Source organism: Scyliorhinus canicula, chromosome 8 (genome assembly GCF_902713615.1).
Source record: "Scyliorhinus canicula chromosome 8, sScyCan1.1, whole genome shotgun sequence".
Classification (NCBI taxonomy): Eukaryota; Metazoa; Chordata; class Chondrichthyes; order Carcharhiniformes; family Scyliorhinidae; genus Scyliorhinus; species Scyliorhinus canicula.
Window position 1 is genome coordinate 56,512,623 of NC_052153.1, and position 27,652 is coordinate 56,540,274.

The window sequence follows — 27,652 nt, forward strand, 5'->3', positions numbered from 1 at the left end:
GAACAAGTAATTCAGAAGGCAAATAAATGTTGGCCTTTTTTGCAAGGAGGATGGAGTAAGTCGGGAAGTCTTGCTACAGTGGTACAGATTTTAAGTAAGTGCTGAGGCAGGAAAAGGGCTTGAGGGAAGGAGAAAAAGAACAAAGGGGAGGTCTGTGATTGTAGATGTGAGTGATTAAATGAAAAAAGGAATGAAGTTCAGAGCTAAAGGGACAAAATCTGGAAATGACAACACGGGTTGCTGGTAATGATTCGATTGCTAGCATGTACCGTTCCTCTGGACCCATTTATGCTTGTCAATCAGGTAGGTTTCAGGGCAGAGAACCTGCTAGGAAAATAACATAGATAGAACATAGAACAGTACAGCACAGTACAAGCCCTTCGGCCCACGATGTTGTGCTGACCATTTATCCTAATCTATGATCAACCTAACCTACAACCCTTCTATTTACTGCTTTCCATGTGCCTGTCCAAGAGTATCTTAAATGTCCCAAATGACTGACTCTACCACCTCTGCTGGCAGTGCATTCCACTCACCCACCACTCTCTGTGTAAAGAGAGACCTCTGACATCTCCCTTATACCTTCCTCCAATCACCTTAAAACTATGTCCCCTCGTGACAGCCATTTCCGCCCTGGGGAAAAGTCTCTGGCTATCCACTCTATCCATGCCTCTCATCACCTTGTACAACTCTATCAAATCACCTCTCTTCCTTCTTCGCTCCAGTGAGAAAAGCCTTTTCCCTCAACCTTTCTTCATAAGACATGCACCCGAGTAAATCTCCTCTGCACCCTCTCCAAAGCATCCACATCCTTCCTATAATGAGGCGACCAGAATTGGACACAATATTCCAAATGTGGTCTAACCAGGGTTTTATAAAGCTGCAGCAAAACCTCGCAGCTCTTAAACTCAATCCCCCTGTTAATGAAAGCCAACACACCATACGCCTTCTTAACAACCCTATCAACCTGGGTGGCAACTTTGAGGAATCTATGTACGTGGACCCCAAGATCCCTCTGTTCCTCTACACTTCCAAGAATCCTGCCTTTAACCCTGTATTCAGCATTCAAATTTGACCTTCCAAAATGAATCACTTCACATTTATCTAGGTTGAACTATATCTGCCATTTCTCAGCCTAGCTCTGCATCCTGTCAATGTCCTGTTGTAACCTGCAACAGCCCTCGACACTATCTACAACTCCACCAACCTTTGTGTCATCGGCAAACTTACTAACCCACGCTTCCACTTCCTCATCCAAGTCATTTATAAAAACTACAAAGAGCAGAGGTCCCAGAACAGATCCCTGTGGGACACCCTGGTCACCGATCTCCAGGCGGAATACTTTCCATTCACTACCACTCGCTGTCTTCTTTTGGCCAGCCAATTCTGTGTCCAGACAGCCAAATGTCCCTGTATCCCATGCCCCCTAATTTTCTGAATGAGCCTACCATGGGAAACATTATCAAATGCCTTACTGAAATCCATATACACCACATCCACTACCAGATCCTCATCAATGTGTCTCGTCTCATCCTCAAAGAAGATGCAGTTAAAACTCTCCAGAATGAACAAAACTGTTCCTGTCCTCATCAATGGGCCCATTTTTTCCCAGTAAATATCGGAGCTATTAACACTGTTATTCTATCGCCACAGATGCTACCTGACCTGCTGACCTGACTTGCTTATTCTTAAACTTAAAAGCATTGGTTTAGAATGGCGAAAGTTACATCTAATGTTCTTGATGCTGAAAAACTTATCAGTAAATTTGACCATAGAGTACGAATCTATCAGGAAGCCTAAAGTGACACCAAAGAATAAACCTTCAACTGATTAATTAAGTGTAAGCCTATGGATCCTCACCTGCCATAGGAAGCAATTTATAAAGCATTTTTCATTGAAATTAAAATCAGGACTTTCCTATAGTGGCCATCCAAAATCAGTTTGAGTCCTGGGTGATATCTCCAAATTCCTGTCCAAGCTTCATCCGGTGTATTGAAAGGAAAATGGAATACATGAAGTATTAAATGAGCACTAGAAGCACCATCGCATACAAGGCCACAGACCGAGTGCTGGAAAATGGGATTTGAATAGATAGCTGCTTGATGGCCTGGCATGGATGCGATGGGCCAAAGGGCTTCTTTCTATGCTGTAAAACTCTATGACTGTGACTCTATGACATTAATGGCTAAAAAGTACTTGGAAAGTGCATTTCCCTTTTGAAAATTCAATCAAGGACAGCTGATAAAATTTTTACCATACCACACTGAATAAAGATGAAAGATAAATATTTAGACAGTACAAAGGTTGAAAAACATAAAGCCTGCAAATGTGCTTGGAATGATCCAATGACGTTAGCACTCCCATTGCAGTGTGTAGTGACAGCTGAGCTTGGCAATCTTTTTGAATATGAGTCAGGGGTCAAAAAGTACAACAGTATGCAAAAAATAACCTCAAGGCAGAAGTCAAGAAATGAAATAATCCATGAAAATGTTGAATCTTCACGCAGTTCCTAAAGTCAAAATGAAAATAATAATAGATAAAAGATTAAAACTCCTCTTCAGAATATTTGATGAGAAACTGGGTCTGATTCTGATCATGAGACATTCATTCCAGACCACAGATTTTTTGGAAGTACTTCATCGGGGACTGAGAATGAATACCAAGAGTGTTTTGCATAACTGAACCTCATCCTACGTCATTAGATATCTCCGAACCAATTCAGAATTCTTTCCATTTTTGACAAGCTTATCCTTGAATATAATAGATGGACTTTATACTTTTAGCTCGGGGTGGAAAATAGGTAGTGGAGGATAGCCCGAGATCACTGTAAAACCAAAGCCTGAGTGAAACAGATGGCCGATCGGTCACAGCCAATTATCTGCTTGCCGGTAAATGTGAAAGTTCACCCGAATGTTTGTAACTATGTGGCTATGGCTTTTGCTTGTCTATCTATAGCAGGGTTGGGCAAACTTTTCCGTGCAAGGGCCACATTCAGAAATTCACAATTCACAAAGGGCCGCATAGTATATTAAGTAAAATAATTACTTCACCCGGTTATGATTCTGGGCGCCTCATATAGAACATAGAACAGTACAGCACAGAACAGGCCCTTCGGCCCTCGACGTTGTGCCGAGCAATGATCACCCTACTCAAGTCAACGTATCCACCCTATACCAGTAAGTAACCCAACAGCCCCCCCCCCCATTAACCTTAAAAAATTTAAAAAAAAAAAAAAAAAAAAAAAATTTTTTTAAATAATTTTTTTTTTTTTTTTTTTAATGACTTGGTGGGCCGCAGAAATACCTCCGGCGGGCCGCATGCGGCCCGCGGGCCGTAGTTTGCCCACCCCTGATCTATAGTATGTTGGAACAGAGATTAATGATGACTTGTTGAAGAAATTTTGGTCTACATGTTAGTCCAGAAATCTATTGAAGCTGTTGGAAATGGGAACCAAGAGAGATGTTCAATAGGTAATTGAAACAGTATCACTGGTTTTACGGCCACCCAAAGTGACAATTTCACCGTAGGAAAGCAAGAAATACAATCATCATCCATTCCATTGATGCACATAGAATCCTACAGTGCAGAAGGAAGCCATTCGGCGCATCGAGTTTGCACCGGCCCTTGGAAAGAGCACCTTACTTAAGCCCACACCTCCACTCTATCCCTGTAACCATACCTAATCTTTTTTTGTGACACGAAGGGGCAATTTATCATAGCCAATTCACCTAGCCTGCCCACCTTTGGACACTCACTCCCCAATGTCAAACTGTTTAAGAACCTCACAGCCCACCTCCCCGAATTTTGTACTTACTTCTGCCTTTTCCCGAGATTGCCACTGCTACAACTGCACTTGAGGTAGAACTGAGTCCAGAGGCTCGTCATCTGACTCGGCTTCAGCAGAATCATTGGCCTCCAGAAATCCTCCAAGTGTCGTCGAACCTAGGATGTCTCTGTCTCCACCTGCCATGCATCAGATTGCATGCGGTGCTCACCAGATTGTGAAACTGAGTCTGACCTAGTCCCACCAAGGTGTCTGTCTCTGCACGGGAGGGTGTGAGTGAGCTGCCGTGATGGATCTTCCAAAGTGCTGGATTCAGGTTCCTCATCTAAGGTGTCATTGGGATTCAAGCTGAGGTCTTCGTTTGTGGACGGCCTTGAGTGCTTTCCAGAGGTGCCCCTGAAAGAGAATAGAGATGATTAGTGCACGGCAGGCAATTGAAAAAGAGAACCATGCACCCTCAGTGTTTTCTGTGGAATTTGCCAGTGCAGGGCCTGCAATTGGGTGAGTGTTGCCAATCTCAAGTCAGAGAGGGCAGGAAGATATAGCTGGAGTAGAAGGTGATCCTATTGAATATAAGGAACGTGCACCTGCTGCGATCACTTACGTTCTTATTTTTAAGATATGCTTGCATGTTATCTGGGTTTCACTCCCTACCTGCACACTTACCAAAGTTAAAAGTGCACCCCCGTCATCAGCATTATCTACAATGATCAAAGGCGTGTGTAATAAGATAGAGATGCTGTGGGTGTATATTTTCCTTTCACTTCTGCATTCTGAACGGTGAAAGACTGCAGTGTCATTTTGAAGTCTATGTTGGAAGAGCGTTTGGACAGTTTTGGTACACTCACTGAAGGCCTGCAGCTGAATTTTCCTCTGCCCTGAATGTGACTCCTGCTCAACCTCTAATTTCTCTTTCTTCAACTCCTGCTGGGAAGAACACTGTCCTGCCCTGAAAATGCGGTGGGGTCTGGTAACCTGCCTGATTTTCTTTCTTGCTGCCACTGATCCTAATAATACCAAGGATTGCCACAAAAGCTGTGGTAGTTGCTGGAGCCGTGGAAAAGGGACTAATTAGGCCATTTTTGAAGGTGCAATCACCTATCCTCCTCATTGCGTTTGACCCATTTACCGTTGATAGTTTTAGGTTCAATCTGAGGTCTGTAAAATATTATTGATCTGTTCCACCCCAGTAAAACAGCCCCCTCCCCTTTTTCTGGCATTGCTGGGGGTTCCTGACTGTCACATTTTCTGGCCCAGCAGTGGTAGGTTCTCTATTGTGGTGGGAGTCATGCTGGGGCCTGCTCAGTTACTGACACTGATCAGAGAGTTAGGTCAGTGTCAAGACAGCATTATGGAGCGCAGCAGCAAGAAACGTTGCTTCAACATTTCTCTGTCGGGGGCAGGAAACTTCAGTCATTGGATCAAAAACAGTAAAAGGCTCCATAAATCCATAATTCAGACTAATTTTCTAATGTTATTCAAACGAGCCATAAGGATTGATATTCTATGAAACAGAAGTGGGGTACTGGACAGGCAAATACTTTACAACTTCCACCCTATATATCTTGTTGCCCTGAGTGCAAAGTCTGATATTCAATAATCTTCAATTCTTGTGCTTATTTTCAGGCAGATACTAATCATTGCACACATTTATTTGAGAGAAGCAAGTGACACATTTTGCTATTTCTGTGGTAGTGTCATTTTTAAAGCTCCTGAGAACATTTTATCAGGCTCCGATGGCCGCAGCCCCTCCCCCCACCTCACTCCCGTTCACTGGCCGGCTTAAACTGGCCAAGTGGAGGCCCCCGCCTGGGTCGCCTTCCCCCTTGCCCGGTCCCAGGAAAACCAAGAAATCCCCTTTGGCACACAACCCCAGCATACACACCCAAGCCCCAAAGAACCATCATTGCAAATGAAAGTCCCAACTCTTCCCTTGTCCAAATATACAGCGTCGACTCATTTAATACATACACCAACACGCAGTAAAAAAACAAAGTTACATGAGTCAACATTGGTACACGACCCGCTCTCAGTCCCATTTCTCATTTCTGCCAGTCCTTCTGCCTTCGCAATCTCCTCCACCGCTTCCGCCATCCCAAAGTAAAAGTCCTTGGATTTGTAGGTCACCCTCAACTTAGCTGGATATACTATGCCTCACTGCACCTTGCTGATGTACAGTGCCTTCTTCACCCAGCTGAAGGCAGCCCATATCCTCGCCAACTCCACTGTAAAATCCTGGTATATGCGTATACCAGCTCCAGCCCACTGCACCACCCACTTCTGCTTTGCCCAGCAGAGGACCTTCTCCTTCACGATGTACCTATGGAAACACACAGTTTCTACTCTTGGTGGCTCACTTGCCTTTGGTATAGGCCTCCACGACTGATGAGCCCGATCCAGTTCGTATCGAGAGGGATCATCCCCCTCTCCCAATAGTTCCGCCAACATCATGGCAAAATACTCCGTCGGCCTCAGGCCTTCCACCCCTTCGGGCAGACCCACGATCCTCAGATTCTGCCGCCTGGATCTGTTTTCCAGGTCTTCCATTTTGGCCTACAGACCCTTGTTGGCCTCTGTCACCTTCTGCAACTCCTTTCCCATCAAGGTGCTGCGATAATGCCTCTTCCACTTCCTTCAGTGTCCCACCTTGCTCTTGCACCTCCGCCGCTGCGCTTGATACCGCCGCCCTCACCGGGGCAATCGCCTCCTCCACCAGCACTTTCAAGACCGTGCCCATCTCCTTCTTCATCGCTTCCATGTGTTTTGTGAACTGTTTTTCAAGTTCCACAACCATCACTTTGGTAATTTCTTCTGCTGTGAGCGATGCGGCCTCTCCTGGTGCTCCAGCCTCCGCTTTCCTTACAGTTCCTGCACTGACTTTTCCACTCACCGGCGGACTTTCATTAATCCCTTTTTCACGGCTGTTTTTTTCCAAAGCTTGGTCATTTCTCCTCCCTGTGCCTTCTTACAGCTTTTTAGGCCTCCGTTAGCCCTGGAACCGGGCGTTAAAACCCCTGGGGGGGGGGGGGATGGATAGTGTATACAGGAAATGGAAGGAAGTGGGACTGGTCAAGGTGAAGGATTTGTATTTGGAGGAAGTGTTTGCCAGTCTGGAGGAGCTACGGGAGAGGGTAGAGCTGCCGGGGGGTAGTGAGTTCAGGTGTCTACAGGTGATGAACCATCAATCGAACGCGAGACGAGTTGCTGTACAAAGGTTAGGCTTTAATCAGCTAGAAGTTAGCCCTGCGGTCGACTACAGTAAATGGATGACCGCCGGGCATTCTGGGTATTTATACCTTGCTCTGGAGGCGGGGTTAACTCAGCCTCTCGACCAATCGGGGAGCCGTCACATGACTGGTCTCAACCAATCGGTCGAGAGGAACATGACCGACCAGGGCCAATGGTAAGCCAGTGTTCTGCACCAATGGCAGACAGCTATGCAAATCATACCACCACAACAGGTTAGGGACTTTGCGCAAAAGGTCTCAAAGGGGCTCCCTAGATTGCAGGGATACACCCTGCTGGAGCGACTGCTGCTTCCGGATGTGGAAGGGGAGGGAAGAATTGGGGATATATATAAGTGGCTGAGGGAGCAGGGAGGCAAGAGGGTGGTGACGATCAAGGAGAAATGGGAAGCGGAGTTGGGAATGGAGATCAATTAGGGAGTATGGAGTGAGGCACTGCGAAGGGTAAACGGGACCTCCTCTTGTGCAGGGGTGAGCCTGGCTCGGGTGAGAATGAGTGGGTTCTTTCAGGGGGTAGCAGATAAGTGTGAGAGGTGTGGGCGGGGCCAGCGAATCATGCGCGCATGTTTTGGGGTTGTGAAAAATTGGGAAGATTCTGGGCGGGAGGTTTCGCGGTCTTAGCCAGGATAGTGGAGGAGGGAGTGGACCCAGACCCTTTGGTGGCGATATTTGGGGTTTCAGAGAAGCCGGAGCTCATGGAGAGGAGGAAGGCTGATGTCTTGGCCTTCGCCTCTCTGATTGCACGGCGCTGAATTTTGCTGGAGTGGCGGTCGGCATCGCCACCGGGGGTAGCAGCATGGCTGGGTGACCTGTATGACTTCCTGCAGTTAGAGAAGATAAAGTATGAGTTAAGGGGCACAGCAGGGGAGTTTGAGAAAAGGTGGAGGATGTTTGTGACCGTGTTTGAGGAGCTGTTCGTCACAGGAGGGGGGGGGGGGGGGGGTGTGTGATGGGGCGAGGGGGGGGTGAAAAAGGAGAAAAATCTGCACAAACTGTATATTTGATTGTTGGGAAGAGTGTTTCCCGGGGTGTTTATTTGCTGTAACCTACTTTGATTCAAGTTTGAATAAAATGCGTTTTTAAAAAAAGGGAATGCTCATTTGAAAAAGAGTATTTCATGATATAATTTGAGGAAGGAGTCTTTTTCAGACTTCTGATTTTGAGCTACGGACCTTGGGTGTGTTGATTAAACAAAAAAAACCCCTTAAAAAAACCCAAGACTTTCAGTCTCCTTGTTACTCAGTATATTAACCACTTTTAATGCTTTAATTTTCAGTGGGTTCCTTCTCGCTCGTTATGACTCGTTATGTTTTTGTTTTTAAGAGTTTTCTTTCTGACCATCTCTCTCTTTAATCTCTCCAATTTTTTGTTTCATGTAGAATTATGCATTTCTGCCTGAGGTTCCTGGATGCCCGTGAGTGTGCAAGTGAGTGGCAGCTGGGTGTAGGCTTGGTGCAGCCAGGGCACAAGAGTGGAGTGCAGCAGCTGGTGGTGGGTTTCAGGCAAGCTAGGAGGTGTTATAGAATTTCTACAGTACAGAAGGAGACCACTCGGCCTATCAAGTCTGCACCAACCCGAAGAAAGAGCATCCTACCGAGGCCCATGTTACCACTCTACCCCTGAAATCCTGTAATTCCACCTAACGTTTTGGACACTAAGGGGCAATTTAGCATGGTCAATCTACCTAAACTGCACATCTTAATAATAATAATAATCTTTATTGTCACAAGTAGTCTCACATTAACACTGCAATGAGGTTACCGTGAAAAGCCCCGAGTTGCCACATTCTGGCGCCTGTTCGTGTACACAGAGGGAGAATTCACAATGTCCAAGTTACCTGATGACACATCTTTCCGGACTTGTGGGAGAAAACCGGAGCACCCGGAGGAAACCCATGCAGACACAGGGAGAACGTGCAGACTCCGCACAGTTAGTGACCCATGCTGGGAATTGAACCTGGGACCCTGGTGCTGTGAAGCAACAGTGCTAATCACTGTGCTACCATGCCACTCATCATCTTTGGGTGGGAGTGGAATGTGGCAGCTGATGGCAGGCTTGGAGCGAGCCAAGAGATGAGAGTCCCTAGGTGTGCAGCACAAAAGGATGGCTGTCTGACCTTGGAGTTGAGTGGCACGGATGAGATCTGAGTGCATGAGGATCACTGGCTCAGTAGACCAGCAGTTACCAAGATTGGTGGTGGGCGTCAGGTGAGTTTCGTCTTGCTCAAGAGAGGGAAGTTTTTTTAAAATTGCCTGTTTTCGTAATAGAATTATTAACTCTTCACATGCAATACTTATGTACTATGAATTTTGGAATAGGTATCTTTCAGAGATTATATTATATTTGCATAATAAGAAAAATACCAGCTACATTTCAGTATAAACCATGGATTTTACACTTAATTTATTCAGCCTCAGTACGGTCCTCGCTTGGCTTTTCTCGCAGCAAAGCTCTGAAAATGTAGCTCGGAATCTCATTTTGTCAGGTTACAGTTCACAGAAGACACTAGTCTTATCATACAGAAAATGTGGCAGTCTGAAGCTGATTTTAGATAAGACTGCACCGCACCACATTCTCTCTGCTGACGAACATTTCCAGTGTCAGTTGCTATTTTCTTTCTGTTCCCTTTTGACTCATCGGGCAGAATTTAATTGCCGAGAGGTGATCTTTCCATACCCATCTTGCGAGGAAATCCCACTTCAGAGAGCTGCCAGTCAGGTGATTGGCTGACAGCTCTCTAGTTCCAGCAGTGCCATCAGAGACACTGGCCGTTTCTGGGACTTCATGCCGGGTGAGGGAGTGTGGGATGTAGTTGCTTAATTGGGGTGGGTGGGAGAACACCTCGAGGTGTTAGACTTTAGAGTGGCAGGCCCAATGAAGAAAGTGGATCCATGAAGGAGGTATTCTACCAACCCAATCCCCCCCCTCCTCCCCCCCCCCCCCCTTGCACTGAGGCTCAAGCAGACTAACCTGTCGGACATCTCCCCCCTTCGCAGACCTCCCACAAGCTGAAAAATTGTGTCAGGGAGGGAAGTGCCCCAGGCCTCGCCCACACTCTGTAAAATTGCTGCCATATGAGGGATAGGAGGGTAAACAGTGGGAAGGACACACATATAATTTTAAGCCCCCCCCCCCCCCCCCCCCCCCCGCCTCATCCTGCCGCCTGCAAATCTGCCTGAAGGGAGCTGTAAAATTCAGCCTATGTTGTTGAAATGCAGTTTCATATTAGCCAGTACTGAAATTTCTGGTGTGTCTTCGGAAACCTTTTGCAAACAAAAGTGACAGCTATTTCCCCTGGCACAAGTTAGTTTGGGAGGAACTTGTGATTTGTGAACCAAAACATGTTTAATTTAGTTTGAATGGACTTTCACACGTGCATGTGAAATAGTTGGCATAGCTGCTTTCCCTTTGCATGCACTGTTTTCGAATGGTGAAGTGAGATATTTACTTACCATCCACAAACTAAGTAGAATTCTTTGTTGCAATTTATTGACTTCTGAAGAAGGACCTGATCAGATCTAATATGCATTCACCATTGCTTCTTAAATCCTGATGGATTTCTGACCAGTCCCAAAAGCATGACATCAAGTCCCAAAGGCGTTAAGACTCTGTTAGAATCTCACACCTGTGTTAACATTTTTAGTTTTGAATTGCATAAAAAAACTGTTTGCACTCATTGCAAAATATGCCGTTGCTCAACATAGTGGAATACTCTTAGCTGTCTGATTTTTCGCGCGTATATTTTGCAATGTAACTAACAACCAGCCCTTGGTAGTAATTTTCTTATTGTCCCAACATCTTATCAACTCTTTAGTTGTTTAAGGTTCTCCCTTCTTGATTCTAGTAAATTGCTTACTGAAAAGAGATGACTAACAGCCAGCTGGGGGCTGAATCATGTAAATATGCAATCTATTATTTAATATTTATTTTGCAAAGATATATCTCTAATGCATGTAATGCTGGCAAAATAATTTTAACTGCATTAAATACTTGCACTCAGTAAATGTTTGGTGGCATTTTCTGCCCATCGAAACATGATCAAAATGGGAAATTAAACATTGAGCTGCATTCTGTGGCCATCAATGATCTCGACAACTGGTTGGTGAACTTGCAGGCAGCTCCCGTCAGGTACATTGGGGGAGGGGGGGTGGGGGGGGAGAGTCCCAACCGAGTCAGTTGCCCTGCTTCAGGCAGTTAAGTGATCACCACTTGGCCTCCCCCGGGATTAAGGTACCCTGAAGCGGAGGTCCTGTCCTCCAAGAGCTCTCCCCCCAGCAGAGGCCAACAGCAATTCATCCCACCAGCTGCAGGCAGAGCGATGGCTGCTGGCTGCTGGCAGAACTGCATCCACCAGATGGGCGAGAACATCTTGAGATTCCAGATTAATGGTGAGTGACGGTGGAATCGGGGTTGTGGGCTCGGGGTCATAGAGGGAGCAGGGAGATCGGAGGCCAGTGTACCCAAAAGGTAAAAAAAGTTCGACCAGTTTTCTTATTTCCCCATTTTACTGTTTTTCCCTTCTGGGCAGGGGGCTGGATTTCAGTAACCCTCCCCTTCCTAATCCTAGGTCACTCGATTAGACAGAGAATAATTGATAATGAGGGACCACCCCCATCAGTCACTGGAAAACTAATGTGGTGGAATTCTCCTCCCCCCCCCTGATGGAACCATCAATTCACCAGACACGTGTTTCCGATATGAATCTAGGCTTTAATCGACTTACTTCAGAGCCAGCCTGTTACCCATTGATGAACTCGTAGTGAACTCAGGCTGACTCTGGACAAGGGTATTTAAACAGCGGCACTAGGGGGAGGAGCCATTGGTGGAGCCAAGTGTGGAGCCCAGTTTGTAAATATAAACATAATTACTGTTTATTTATAACAAGGACTATAAATAAATATGCAGCAAATACAACTGGTTAATTCCTAATCACCACTTTAACCTGCCCCTACCCGCTACACACACACAGACACACACAGACACACACCCACACACAAACACACACAGACATACATTATTATGTTTACATTTACAAACCTGGTGATTGTAATTATTAGGCAGCCAAGCGCCAAAAGCTTTGGGTATTTTTATAAGAATTATTTATTAATTGACTTGTATTGTGACTCTGTGGCACGTGGGGCTGGAAGTCTTTGTTTCAGCTGTTTTTTTTGAACACCTTTCTCCACACCAAGCTTGCAGGTTAAAGTCTCTTTTTACAGCGTGGGGCACGATTCAGTGGCCTTGTTGCACTAGAGCATGATGAAGCCACTGAATAGCAGGAGAGGCCAAAAGCGAGAACCATGGCAGGCACCAAATCATTTGTGTTGCAACCAGCCTGTTCCCATAGGCGAAATTGGGATCCTGCCGTAGCATGATGAACCAAAAATCACCACTTAAGCCATATTCCCATACAATTAACAGGAGCCACCCCATATCTAATGGCCTCCTGTGATCCAGTGGTCTTCCCAGCTGGCAGATCAGCACTCCTTTTTAAAAACGTGAACCTGGTGGGAGGGCTGCTGCTCGGACGGAAGGAGGTGAGTAGTCATCCTCCTTCACAGGCATTGAGCCAGGGGGCACTGGGCTTAATAAATATGCAGCAAATACAACTGGTTAATTTTTAATCACCACTTTAACCTGCCCCTACCCGCTCACACACACACACACAGACATACACACAGACACACACACACAGGGACACACACACTCACATACACACAGGCACACAGACGAAATTGGGATCTGTGCTCGGAGAGGGTCGGTGGGGCAACCTGAGAGGGGGGTCCACCCTCGGCTGGGGTAATCCACTGTAGGGGGTGGGGGGGTTGGAGCTGGGGTGGGGATCGGATCTGGGGGTGGGAGGTGGTGCTCCACTGGTGGGGGGGGGGGGGGGGGGGCACCGCGTGCGGCTCTGCCATTCCAAACCCTGGATCTTGTATACCCATTACAAGGGGAAACTCTGGTTCCTGCCTGTCTGCCCCACCGGCCACCCATGATCCCCATTGCGGTCCTGCGGGAGTATGGCTAAGTGGTCAGCGAGAGGGATGGGTCATTCAGTATGGCAATACCAACTCATGTTTGACAGGTCATCTGGGTGGGGCCCGGGCGATCCTCACCTCTGTGGCATGCGCCGACCTCGGCGTTGGTGACCGCTCTGTCCTCAGCCACCCCCGTAATCTTCAGGGCCCATTCCTCAAAGGTAGCAAACTTTCTGATGTCCGGCACCCTGCCACCAGTCTGGGCTCTCTCCTGACAATTGTGGGACAGCTTCTCCTGCGGAGACTCGGAGAGAGCATCATTAGCCGCACGCGTGGTTTAGCGCGGGGTGGGGGGGGGGGGAAGGGGTGGGGTTCTGGGGAGTTAGTTGCGGAGGGGCTAGGGGTGGGGGGGGGGGAAGGTTTTGAGGAGGGGATTGGGAAAGTGGCGGCCTGGATGGCATGAGTGGGCCAGGGCTTGGCACGTGCTGGACGGCGCCTCTGTCATCATCTATGGATCAAAAATAATAACCTCAAAATAAAAGAAAAGGGAAATAAGAGAATAAACAGGAAGGACCCTTACACAATTCTTGGGCCTGAAACGAGCATCAGGCCTTCTTAACGTTTTCTGTGTGAGTTGCTAACAACTGTTCTGTCTCCACTTTTATAGGGATGAATATTGACCATTTGCCCAGCTGGCAATGTCTCGAAGTTTTGGGGAGTAGAATAACATACGCTGCAGGAAAGGATGTCCCGAAGCATGGTACATTGGCGAGGCCATGCAGACACTGCGACAACGAATGAATGGGCATTGTGCGACAATCACCAGGCAGGAATGTTCCCTTCCAGTCGGGGAACACTTCAGCAGTCAAGGGCATTCAGCCTCTGATCTCCGGGTAAGCGTTCTCCAAGGCGGTCTTCAGGACACGAGACAACGCAGAATTGTCGAGCAAAAACTTATAGCTGAGTTCCGCACGCATGAGTGCGGCCTCAACCGGGATCTTGGATTCATGTTGTATTGCATTCACCCCCCACCATCTGGCCTGGACTTGCAAAATCCTACCAACTGTCCTGGCTTGAGACAATTCACACCTCATTAACCTGGGATCACCTCCTAACTCTGGATCTGTAATGATTTGATTACCCGCAAATGCTCAGATTCCAAGCATTGTCTGGCATCTCTGACTTTGTCTATATAAATGTTTCTGGAACATACCTCTCCATTCACCTGAGGAAGGAGCAGTGCTCCGAAAGCTCGTGTTTGAAACAAACCGGTTGGACTTTAACCTGGTGTTGTAAGATTTCTTACGGAGTAGAATAAGTGAGTGGAGGGGGTTATTTAGACCAGTTCTGTGGAGCCAGCAGGCCCGCACAGAAGCCCCCTGCTTTACTTTTGAAGTAAGAAAGAAGGATCTGCATTTAAATGGCACCTTTCACAACTTAGGGTGTTCCCAATGTGTTCAAACATTAAATATAGCAGCTGTAATTCACTTATTTCCCTCTAAAATTTGGAAGAACCAATGTTAAAAATGAAACCCAGTTTCATAATATATTCCTGAATCTTCAAATCTGTGCGGAGTCTGCACGTTCTCCCCGTGTGTGCGTGGGTTTCCTCCGGCTGTGCCGGTTTCCTCCCACAATCCAAAGATGTGCGGGTTAGGTGGATTGGCCATGCTAAATTGCCCTTAGTGTCCAAAGTTACCCTTAGTGTTGGGAGGGGTTACTGGGTAATGGGGATAGGGTGGAGGTGTGGGCTTGGGTAGGGTGCTCTTTCCAAGAGCCGGTGCAGACTCGATGGGCCGAATGGCCTCCTTTTGCACTGTAAATTCTATGATATCTAGTAGTGGAATCATGGCCAGGAACACTAAAAAGTTTGAATAAAGTACCTGAAATGAAGTTGTGAAAAGGTAGTTAAAGAATCTTTAGCAAAAATTGAGTAATCTAAGCTGCATTTTTGTTGCCAATGCCGTGCATGCGCAGTTCTGATGTTTTATTCTGGTACGTCATTGCGAGCGATAGAGTAGACAGCGGCCAGGACCAAAGATAGCACTACTTATATAATCACAGCTGTGTTTCAGGCACCATTCTTTAATTCCTGACTGAAGCCGATTGGCCGGAGCGCCTGTCACTCACAGAGAGGGAGCAGGATACCATTTGCCTATCCAGAACCTAAGACGCAGTTTACAGAAAGCAGAAATCAATTTAATGACAAACACAATTGCAGCAATGTTCACCAGGTTGATTCCGGGTATGGAGGAATTTTCTTACAAGGAGAGGTTTAGTAGGTTGGGCCTGTACTCATTAGAACGTAGAAGAATGAGAGATGTCCTTATGGAGACATATAGAGTTCTTCGGGAGCTTGACAGGGTAGATGCTGAGAGGATGTTTCCTCTTGTGGGAGAGTCTCGGACCAGAGGACGTAATCTCAGAGTAAGGCAGAGAAGAGGAAGAATTTCTTCTCTCAGAGGGTAGTGAATCTGTCGAATTCTTTACCGCAAAGGGTTGCAGAAGCTGAGTCATTAAGTCTGTTCCAAAATGAGATAGACAGATTTTTAATCAGTAAGGGAATCAAGGGTTATGCGGATAAGGCTAAAGTAGAGTTGAGGATTATATTAGATCAGCCATGACCTCACTGAATGGCGGAGTAGACTCGATGGGCCGAGTGGCCTACTTTTGCTCCTACATCTTATGGTCTTAATGTTGATGTTAATTCTCAGATGATTGAGTTGAATCGCGATGGAGGGATTAAATTTCAGCCAAACAAGTTGGGATATGGTGAAGGAACTGGGGGATGGGGGAGGGAGGAATGATGGTCATGTGCTGTGGAAGTGTGAAATTAAATGATGAAGTTACATTATTTCAAGGGTTATTCCATAGCAGAAGCCATAGGCCAGCAACAGGGTGCTGCCACCAACAAAGTGTGGACGGATTGTGTGCCTGAGGGTGGTGATGTCACCAGGGACTGTTTATGGATTGACTTTGGTGAGAATACAGAGGTGGTGGGGGATTGGGGTGTGATGGAGTCTCAAAAAATCCTTGAACATTTATTTTAATGCAGGAGGGAAAAGTTTGTGAAAAATGTTGGACTCAATAAGATAGAGCATATGGTAAATGTTTTGGAATTATTATTTAAGTTTGAGCATTTAAACAGAATCACTCGAGAGGATTTAACCAGGGTCACTCGGGAGAATTTAAACTCGTGTGGTGGTGGTGGAGGGGGACCTGAGCTTTAGCTTAGAAGGTGTAATAACGGAAGGGGAAATAGAGAACAAAATACAAGAACAACAACATCACACTGTCTGCTCAAACACAGTGGTTTGAAGTGTATATGTTTCAACACCAAAAATATAGCAAGTAAAGCAGACAAACTTAGAGAACTTATTAGTACTTGGAATTATGATGTTGTGGCAATCACAGAAACATGGCTAAAGGAAGGGCAGGATTGACAGCTGAACGTTGGAAGATATAGATGCTTCAGGAGAGAGAGGGGGATGTTAAAGGGGTGGTGGAGTAGCATTACTGGTTAAGGAAAATATTATAGCCGTACTGCAGGAGGACACCTCAGAGGGTTCATACAATGAGGCAATCTGGGTAGAGCTCAGGAACAGGAAGGGAGCAATCACAATGTTGGGCATTTATTACAGGCTCCGAACTGCCAGTGAGTGATAGAGGAGCAGATAGATAGAGAGATTTTAGATAGGTGTATGGCTATATAGGTAGGTGTATGTTTTGGATTTCTATTTAGATAGGTGTATGGGGAAAAAGTAACAGGGTTGTTGTGGTAGGGGATTTTAACTTCCCCTGCATTGACTGGGACTCACTTAGTGCTGGGGGCTTGGATGGGGCAGAGTTTGTAAGGTGTATCCAGTAAGGCTTCTTGGCGCAATATATGGATGGCCCAACTCGGGAAGGGGCAGTACTGGACGAGGTATTGGGGAATCAGTCTGGACAGGTGGTTGAGGTTTCAGTAGGGACATTTTTGGGAGCAGTGTCCACAATTCTGTAAATTTTAGGGTACTTTTGGACAGGGATGAGGCTAAGGTGCTGAACTGGGGAAAGGCAAATTATGATAACATGAGACAGGAATTGAAGAATTTGAATTTGGTGTGGCTTTTGGAGGATAAATCAACATCAGACATGTGGTAGTCTCTCAAGCGACAGTTGTTTAGGATTCATGAAAGTCACGTTCCTGAGAGAACAAAGGCTAAGTATGGGAAGTTTAGGGAGCCTTGGATAACGAGAGATATTGTGAACCTCGTCAAAAAGAAAAATGAGGCTTTGGTTCAGTCTACCCTTGAGGAGTACAAAGAAAGTAGGAAGGTACTTAAGCGGGAAATTAGGAGGGCTAGGGTGGGGCATGAAAAGCCCTTGACAATTAGGATTAAGGGGAATCCCAAAGCTTTTTATTCATATGTGAAAAGCAAGAGGGTGGCCAGGGAAAGGATTGGACCACTTAAGGGTAGTGGGGGGAATCTACGTGTTGATCCAGAGGAAATGGACGAGGTACTTTGCATCAGTGCTCACCAAGGAAAAGGAGTTTGTGGAATATGATTCTTGGGTAGGGTGGATGGATAGTCTAGGTTATGTTGACACCATAAAGGAGGAGGCATTGGGTGTTTTAAAAGACATTAAGGTAGATGAGTCTCCTGGTCTGGATGGGATTTACCCCAGAATACTGAGGGAAGCAAGGGAGGAAATTGTTGGAGCCTTGACTGACATATTTGTATCCTCATTGGCTACAGGTGAGATCCCAGAGAACTGGAGAGTGGCTAATGCGGTACCGCTGTTTAAGAAAGGTTGCAGGGATAATCGGAGAAACTATAGGCCGGTGAGCCTCACGTTGGTAGTAGGTAAATTATTGGAGAGAATTTTCAGGGACAGGATTTATACCCTTTTGGAAACAATTGGACTCAGAAACGATAAACAGCATGGTTTTGTGAATGGAAGGTCGTGCCTCACTAACTTGATCGAGTTTTTGAGGAGGTGACAAAGATGATTGATGAGGGGATGGTGGTGGATTTTGTTCACATGGAGTTCAGTAAAGCCTTTGACAAGGTGCCTCATGGCAGACTGGTACAAAATGTGAATTCACATGGGATCAGAGGTAAGGTGGCAAGATGGATGCAGAACTGGCTCTGACACAGAAGGCAGAGGGTAGCAGTAGAAGGATGTTTTTCTGAATGGAAGGTTATGACTAGTGGTGTTTCACAGGGATCGGCGCTGGGGCCTCTGTTGTTTGTAGTATACATAAATGATTTGGAGGAAAATGTAGCTGGTCTGATTAAGAAGTTCACGGATGACACCAAGGTTGGTGGAGTGGCAGATAGTGTTAAGAATTGTCAGAGGATACAGTAGGACATAAATAAGTTGGAGACTTGGGCAGCAAAATGGCAAATGGAGTTTAATCCAGACAAATGTGAGGTAATGCATTTTGGTAAGTCTAACAGAGAGAGGAAATATTTAGTAAATGGCAAAACTCTTAGGAATATAGAAAGACAGAGAGATCTGGGTGCAGATGTTCACAGATCTTTGAAAGTGGCAATACAAGTGTACAAGGTAGTCAAGAAAGCATACGGAATGCTTCCCTTCATTGGATGGGGCATCGAGTATAAAAACTGGCATGTCGTGCTACAATTGTATAGAACCTTGGTGAGGCCGCATTTGGTGTATTGCGCAAAATTCTGGTCGCCACACTACCAGAAGGATGTGGAGGCTTTGGAGAGGGTGCAGAGGAGGTTGACCAGGATGTTGCCTGGTCTGGAGGGTGTCAGTTATGTGGAAAGGCTAAATAGATTCAGACTGTTTTCATTAGAAAGACGAAGGTGACCTGATAGAGGTCTACAAGATTATGAGAAGCATGGATAGAATGGATGGGCAGTCACTAGGGGGTAGCGAATTCCACAGATTCTCGACTCTTAGGGAGAAGTACTTTCTCCTCATCTCTGTTTTAAATTTGTTACCTCTTATCCTGAGACTAAGACTTTTCTTTCCAGAATGCCTCACAAGAGGAAGCAAACCCCTCATATTTGGAACCAATCTGATGAAACACCTCTGAACTGTCTCCAATGACACTACGGGCTGGATTCTCCAAAAATGGGGCTACGTTCCCATGTCAGCGTAAAATGCTGGCGTTTTACTCCCCGGTTTCCTGCAAAAAATAAAAGGTGATTCACTTACCTGCAGGGGGCTAGTAGGGACCCAAAGCAATTCATGCAGCTTTGACTGCGGATACGGGCCCTCGTACTTCCGGTTCTGAGTCCGCACACGCAACAGCCTCCAGTGGCTGCGCCCAGCGCCATGGCAAAATCGGACTGCAGGCCAACACGGATAGTGTTGCCCCCCCCCCCACCGATCAGCCGCATGTCACTGCATCAGACCGGCCCGATCGCTGCTCCGGCCTCCCATATGCCCACCCCCCCCCCCCCCCCCCCCCCGGTGCTCGATCCCCCAGCCCCCCACCAGGGCGGCCACGGACCAAGTCCGCAGCCGCCGCGCAAGAGTCTTGACTGGCCATACCACATTGTTCCACTCTGTTGGGAACTCGGCCGGTTGGGAGCGGAGTATTGCTGGGAAGGCCTCTGGCAATGGCTCCCCAGCTGCATGGCGTACATCGCGGACGAGCGATTCTCCGGGGCCCGGAGAATCGCCAGAGTGGCGCCGGGCCCGATTCGGTCTGGAACTTCGATTCTCCGCCTCTGCGCCAAACGCGATTTCGCCACGGGGCTGCGGAGAATGCAGCCCTACATCTTTCCTCAAAAAAGAGTACCAAAACTGTGCACAATACTCCAGGTGCGGTCTCACCAATGCCTTATACAGTTGGAACAACACTTTTAACATTTTGGTCTGGTTTCTGTGAATGTTCAGTAACCTTTTACAATTCCATCAGTTGGACTCTTTCTTTCACACAAAAACTTTTGCTGATCAAACTTTTCATTTAATAAATCCTGTTATTTTAATATTAGTTACAGGGGATGAATCCCAAAAATGGAATAAGGTGAATATTCTCTGTCGACAATGGAATAGGGAAGAGCTGCACTGAGTCAGCAAAGACCTTGGGAAACAGGAAAGTACCGAGAAAGTAACTGGTGGGGCGGAGGAGTAAATACACTGCTGATACCAGTAAGTTGGTGAGCATTTTTTGAAAACACATGAAGGTTAGTCATCTGTATTTGACAAATGGGACAAGCAAGGTATTGTACTTTTCATCTTCACCACTCAGACTGGCTGAGTGACTCACCACCTTGAATATTCTATTTCAGTCACACCGTGTAATTTCTGCGAATACAACGTGTGCAGATATTTCTGTAGTTTGCACGAAACCGTAAAACAACTGCTACATTCTTCACCCACGTTGAGTGAATAAAACTTTATAAACTTCATTATTGTCACAAGTAGGCTTACATTAACACAGCAATGAAGTTACTGTGAAAATAGTACCCGCCTGCGGCTGGCTCGCGAGCTCCGGACCCCCCCCCCCCTACAGTGCCTCCAGCCCCGAATAATGTCTCCCCTTGCCCATGGATCGGACCTCCCCCAACTGTGGCGGCGCTGGACTCAGTTCGCACCCACCACACCGAGTTCCCGATGGGTGAAGCCACACGTATCCCACGCCGTCGGGAACTCGGCCAGTCAAGGGCAGACCTCGGGCAACGTCTTGAGTCCGGCAATACGTGGTGTGGCGTACCCCGAGTGTACACCGCTTTGGAGGGGGCGGAGCATCACGAAAGCTGCTCCCAATTTGGTCAGGAACCCAGATTCCGCGGCCGGTCGCTGAACACGGTTTTGCTTCGGCGACCGGAGAATCCAGCCCCATGTCTTTCGCGACTTTGTGGGAAAAAACCGGAGCACCCACAGGAAACCCAGATGAACACAGGGACAACATGTAGGCCGGGATTCTCCAGCAATTGGCGGGGCAGCCCGTACCGGTGTCAAGAGCAGCGTGAACCACTCCAGCGTCGGGCCGCCCAGAAGTTGCGGAATCCTTCGCACTTCGGGGGCTAGGCCGGCGTTGGAGGGGTTGGCACCGCGCCATCTGTCACCGAAGGGCCGCCTCCGGCCGGCGGGAGTTGGCGCATTCACAGGACTGCCACCATGATCTGGCGCATGCCCAGAACCACCGGCGTGTTTCCTGTGCATCGCAGGGGATTTCTTCTCCGCGCTGGCCATGGCAGAACCTTACAGAGGCCGGCGTGGAGGGAAAGAGTGCCCCCACGGCCTAGGCCCGCCCACAGATCGGGCCAGGCCACCGTGGGGGCCCTCCCCCAGGGCCGGATCCCCATGCATCTCCCCGAGGACCCCGCTAGACGGCTGACAAGCCACGTGCCGCCGGGATGGAACATGTCCATTTCACGCCGGTGGGACTGGTCGAAAACGGGCAGCTGCTCAGCCCATTGGGGCCTGGAGAATTGCCGGGGGGGCCGCTGCCAACGGCCCTGACTGGCGCGGTGCAATCCCGCCCCCGTCCAAAAACCGGCGCCGGAGAATTCGGCAGCCGGCGTCGGAGCGGTGGGGCGTGATTCACGCCGCCCCCCCCCCCCCCCCGACGATTCTCCGAGCCGGGGGGGGGGGGGGGGCAGAGAATCCCGCCTGTGGACTCCATACAGACACTGACCCCAAGTGTGAATCAAACCCGGGACCTTGGCACTGTGAAGCAACAGTGCTAACCACTGTGCTGAATGGTTTGCTAAATGTGTTCACAGCAAAAGTAACTCATAGCCTAAACAACCCTTCAGTCATGCATGTGTGTGAAATTCTTCCCTCGTGTGCTACACTAACCCCCTTCTCTTCTCGAAGATTTGGGTTTTGGGGGGTGGGCAGAATGTCCAAAACAATGACAGTGGGGTCTATGGTTATTGGTGGAGGTTGGACTCTTTTTGAACAAGAAAATCAATGCACGATCCATCCATTCCTCTGCGACTGGGCAATTCTCTTTAAAGTCAGATACTTCAGTTCAATTTGATCAGAGTCCCTTGCAATTCTCCAATATAGGAGCATCAGTTATCACAGCTTTCAGGCAGTCATATGCCTGTTGAAAGTCCGCTGTCCATTGAAATTTTTGATGTTTCTTTAGCAAGTCCATCAGTGGAGTAATCACGCCACAAAACCTTTGCACAAAGATTCGAACAAATCCACTCATGCTGAGAAATCGCAATATTTCCCTTCGTCTTGAGGGCATCGGAAACTCTTCAAGGAAAGTGATTCGGGCTTCTCCAAATTCACTTTCGGCTAGGTTGATCACCAAACCCGCCTCCTGAAGTCGATTGAAGAACTCCATACGATGTTTTAAATGTTCTTCACGTCTGGAAGTTGGAAATAAAAGCAGATTGTCCCACTTTCTCAATGCAATCCTTCAAACGTGGGATAGGGTAAGAGTCCGTTCTTGTAACTGCATTCACCTTTCGATAGTCCACACACAACCATTGTGTACCGTCTGGTTTGTGTACCGTATGGGTGAGCTCCATTGGCTGCAACCCACTTCAATTATGCCATTCTTCAGCATACTCTCAATCCCTCTGTTAACCTGTGCCAATTTTAAAGGATTAAGTCTATATGGATGTTGTTTGACAGGAACAGCATTTCCCACATCTACATCATGTATAGCCATTTTAGTACTTCCCAAATTATCTCAAAAAACTTGCCCATGTGATATCAATAACTATTTCAGGTCAGTTCGTTTTTCCTCTGGAAGGTAACTTAACAATTCATCCCAATTTTTAAGAACATCCTCATTTACCAATTTAATTTGAGGTATGTCAAATTCACAGTCATTTGGATTTGGTTCATCACTTTGAGTTAGAATCATTAAAACTTCCTTTTTCTCTCCTTCCCTTTCAAAGTACCTTTTAAGCATATTCACATGACGCACTCGGTGAGTCTTCCTTCTATCTGGTGTTTTTACCATATAATTCACCTCACTTAATTTCCTTTCAATCTGATACGGTCCACAAAAGCTAGCTTTTAAAGGCTCACCTACCACTGGTGACAGCACGAAAACTTTATCCCCACTGACAAAACTACAAACTTTGGATTTCTTGTCCGCTACCCGTTTCATCACATTTTGTGCAACTTTCAAATGTTGTCTAGCCAATTCACCTGCTCTATTTAATCGTTCCCTAAAATTTGACACGTAATCCAATAGTGTAATTTCCGATTTCTCACCCACCAATTTTTCCTTAATCAATTTAAATAGTCCTCTTATCTCATGACCAAAAATTAGTTCAAAAGGACTAAATTTGGTAGACTCATTAGGTGCATCCCTAATTGCAAACAATACGAATGGAATTCCTTTATCCCAATCCTCTGGATAATCTTGACAATACGCCCTCAACATTGTCTTTAATGTCTGATGCCACTTTTCTAACGCTCCCTACGATTCTGGATGATACGCAGTTGATGTAAATTGTTTTATTCCTAAGCTATCCATAACTTCTTTGAATAACTTTGAATTAAAATATGATCCTTGATCCGATTGAACTTCTGTGGGTGGTCCATATCTAGTAAAGAATTTAAGTAACTCCTTCACAATCCGTTTAGCTGCAACATTACGTACTGGAATGGCTTCTGGAAACCTAGTAGACACATCCATTATAGTCAAAAGATATTGATTCCCACTTTTTGTTTTAGGAAGTGGTACTACACAATCAATTAGGACCCTTGTAAAAGGTTCCTCAAATGCTAGAATGTGCATTAAGGGTGCTGGTTTTATCACTGCTTGAGGTTTCCCTGTCACTTGACATGTGTGACATGATTGACAAAATTTAACTATATCTTTATGTAGCCCAGGCCAATAAAAATGTTTCTGGATTTTAGCTTGAGTTTTCCTTATTCCCAAATGACCTCCCACTGGTACCTCATGTGCAACTCGCAACACCTCCTTTCTATACCCTACCGGCAATACTACTTGATGAACTTCTGCCCACTTTTCATCCGCCTGCATATGTACAGGTCTCCATTTTCTCATCAAGCCATCATTTTTACGGTAATAACACTCTGGTATACTCTCAGATTCCTCTTCCGTATATGCCTTCTGATATATCCATTTTATTTCTACATCTTTCTGTTGTAACTCCGCCAATTTTCCTGAACTAAAAATATCCACCTCATCCTCCACCTGTTCTTGTTCTTTTTCAACCATCTGATCAAAAATCGTTTCTGATAATTGCATTTCAACTTCATCTTCACTCTTTGATTTCTCGTCTTGTCTTAACCTGTCACTTTGCAACCGGGTTACTACATAATCCATAAAAATCCCAGGATATTCGTCCTTCAGCACTTCAGTTGTCTGATTTTCCACTGGCTTATCAACCACAGTAGGCGTCACTCCCACCTGCGATCCAGCTATATCATTACCCAAGATAAACTGTATTCCTGGACAAGATAGTTTATCTATTACTCCTACTACCACTTCACCACTCTTCACTGGACTTTCCAACCTTACCTTATATAATGGAACGCTACTCCTCTCACCCTGAATTCCACATATCACCACCTTTTCTGGCAACATTCATCCCAAACTACATAATTCCTCATCTCTTACCATTAAAGATTGACTAGCCCCTGTATCTATTAAAATTGTGACTTCTTTACCTGCTCCTCCTGATACACATGAGTAAACTTTACCCACACAAGTAAATTCTTTAAAGACATCTGGCACCATCTTAACAATTACTTCCTGAACAGGCTGTACAATCATTTGCACCTCCTTCGCTTCCCTTGGGCTTTCCTTTACCACTGTAACAAATCCCACTGTCTCATCCTATTTTACCACATCAACTTTTCCAGTGCTTTTCTTCAACCACCAACACTGTGACTTTACATGGCCTAGTTTATTACAGTGAAAACATTTGAAACTTTTCATCTCTTTTCCACCCTCCTAGATTTCTCTTTTAGTCTGAGGTACACTCTCTTTATTGTCTCCCATCAGATCACCTTTACCTTTACCACTTGTGTATTTCTCATGTCCCCAGTTTCTATCCCTCACCGGCTGAAACTGATGGCAGAAACCAATGTTTGATTTATGAACTAATTCATAATCATCTGCCATTTCTGCTGCTAATCTCACAGTTTTAACCCTCTGTTCTTCCACATGAGTTCTCACTACATCAGGAATTGAATTTTTAAACTCCTCCAAAAGTATAATTTCTGTGAGAGCTTCATACGTTTGGTATATTTTCAAAGCCCTTATCCACCTATCAAAATTACTCTGTTTGAGCCTTTCAAACTCCATGTATGTTTGACCAAATTCTTTCCTTAAATTTCTAAACCTTTGTCTGTAAGCTTCAGGCACTAGCTCATATGCACTTAAGATGGATTTCTTCACCTCCTCATACGTTCCAGATACTTCCTCCAGTAGTGATGCAAACACTTCACAAGTCTACCTACCAGCTTTGTTTGAATCAGTAACACCCACATGTCTTGTGGCCATTTCATTTGTTTAGCTACCTTCTCAAATTAAATGAAAAAGGCTTCCAATTCATTCTCGTCAAACTTTGGCAATGCTTGGACATATTTAAATAGATTCCCACCAGGCCTTTGACTATGACGCTCTTTCTCACTATCCTCATCACTATCATCCAACTGTACGTTTCCCTTTATGTCTGCCAATTTTAATTGACTTTCATGTTTCATGGCCATTTTCTGAAGTTCAAACTCCCTCTCTTTATCTTTTTCCCTGATCTGTATCTCCCTTTCTTTTTCTTTTTGTTCTGCTAGGGCTATTCTTTCTTTTCTCCTTTCTTCGCTCTCCTTTTCTTTTCTCTCTCTTTCGTATTCAAGCCGCTTTAATTCTTTCTCATGTTCCAATTATTTAATTTGCAACTGAATGTTTGCCATTTCCAATGAGTCAGATTCTATCTCAGGCAACTTTAAATGCTTAACCACTGCCATAATTACCTCACCTTTTCGCATTTTGTCAGGTAATGTTAACTGTAATGTTTTTGCCAAATCTAAAAGTCTGCTTTTCATCTCTGTCCGTAAGGTACTGCGTGTGACATTCTCCACCCCCAAAAGCTTCTGAGCCTCTGAAAGAGCCATTGTTCACAACACTCTCCCCACTTAAACTAAAATACCACACTGGAAAAGCAACAATCCTTCACTGTCTTTGAGTTCACAAAAGCCAATCTAATAGATAGACTTTTATCCCGAACGAGCCCCCAATTGTTATGGGAGCGGCATTTTCAGAACCCCAAAATGTATCATGGAGTTCAACCAACCTGTCCCTTTAATGTATTGTTACTTGTGAAGCACACGGCTTGGTCTCCAGGTGTGGTATTACAATTATGGACACATGGGTTTTTAAACACAAAACAATGTTTATTCCATGAATTCAACTTAACCTTTTTAAATAAACATTGGATCATTTACCACCCCTTACTCCAAAGATAAGCCCGAAAATAATACAACACTAAATAATCCCTCAAAATTTTCCTTCAAACCTCCAAAAGACTTAACACCTTTAACAACAGAAACACATCAGGTTAAAAACATTACTATTATGAGTTTAAATCACCCAAATGTTTCAAAGATAGTCTTTCATGGCAGAGATCACTGCAGATCCAGCTCACTGCAATTACAGACACACCCAAGCTCTTTTCCTCAAAACTGAAACTAAAATTCCCAAAAAGCAGAAGTGAGCTCAGCTCCCCCCTCTGACATCACTTCAGTAATATGAGCTGCTCCATTTCTTCAAGGTACATTGCTTAAACATCCATTTCTTAAAGGTACTCTCACATGACAGCGCAAACCCAACCAATGGGGAAAATACATGAGGTGCAGGGGTCGAGGCGGTGTGGACCCGGGGGTTAAGGAATAAAGACCTGTATGATATATCTCTGTGCCTGTATATACTTACATCTCATTGTTGTTTCCAATAAACCACTTTTTTACAAGAAGCTTCCTCAATGATACCTCACGTTATTACATTGACGAAGAGAGTCAATTAGACAATGAGCGCAGGTCTCGAAATTCATGGAGGAAGAAGATGCATTGTAAATTTCCAAGAATTTCAAAAGACGAATTCGGCAGAAAAAACAGCGAGTGAGAAACCATGCCAATAATAGAGAAATCCATTCCATTCGACCAGAGGGTCGAAGCCTGGAGCCATTATCTCGAGATGTCCAGGGCTGGATTCTCTGTTTCAGAGATTAAGTGCTGACACCGTCGTGAAAGCTGGACTTTTACAACAGCAAAAAACGGCGCAGCAGGTGCAACGATTCACCAACTCTAAAGGGACTAGCACCGTTGTCACGTGAAACACCACCGCTTGCAAGCGAAACGGCGCCGGATTCACCGGTTCCGTGATTGCCGCACAGCGACAGCCGCACTTAAGTGATTCATCACCCCACACACACTGTCGCAGCCAACAAAATGGCTGGAAGATCAGCGCCGTGGTTCCGGGATGCAGAGCTGGGGATCCACCTGGATGCCGTGGGAGAGAGGCAGATCACTCTGTACCCCGGCCCAGGAGGGGGGTCGTCAGGCCACCGTTCGCCGTGACTGGGCACAGGTGGCAGACGCGGTCAGCGCCATTGGCGAAGTCGCCCGGACTGCCATCCCATGCAGGAAGAAACTGCACAACCTCCTCAGGGCGGCCAGGGTGAGTAGGCAGTGTTGTGACCCTGGCACCAACCCCCCCTACCCCCACACACATG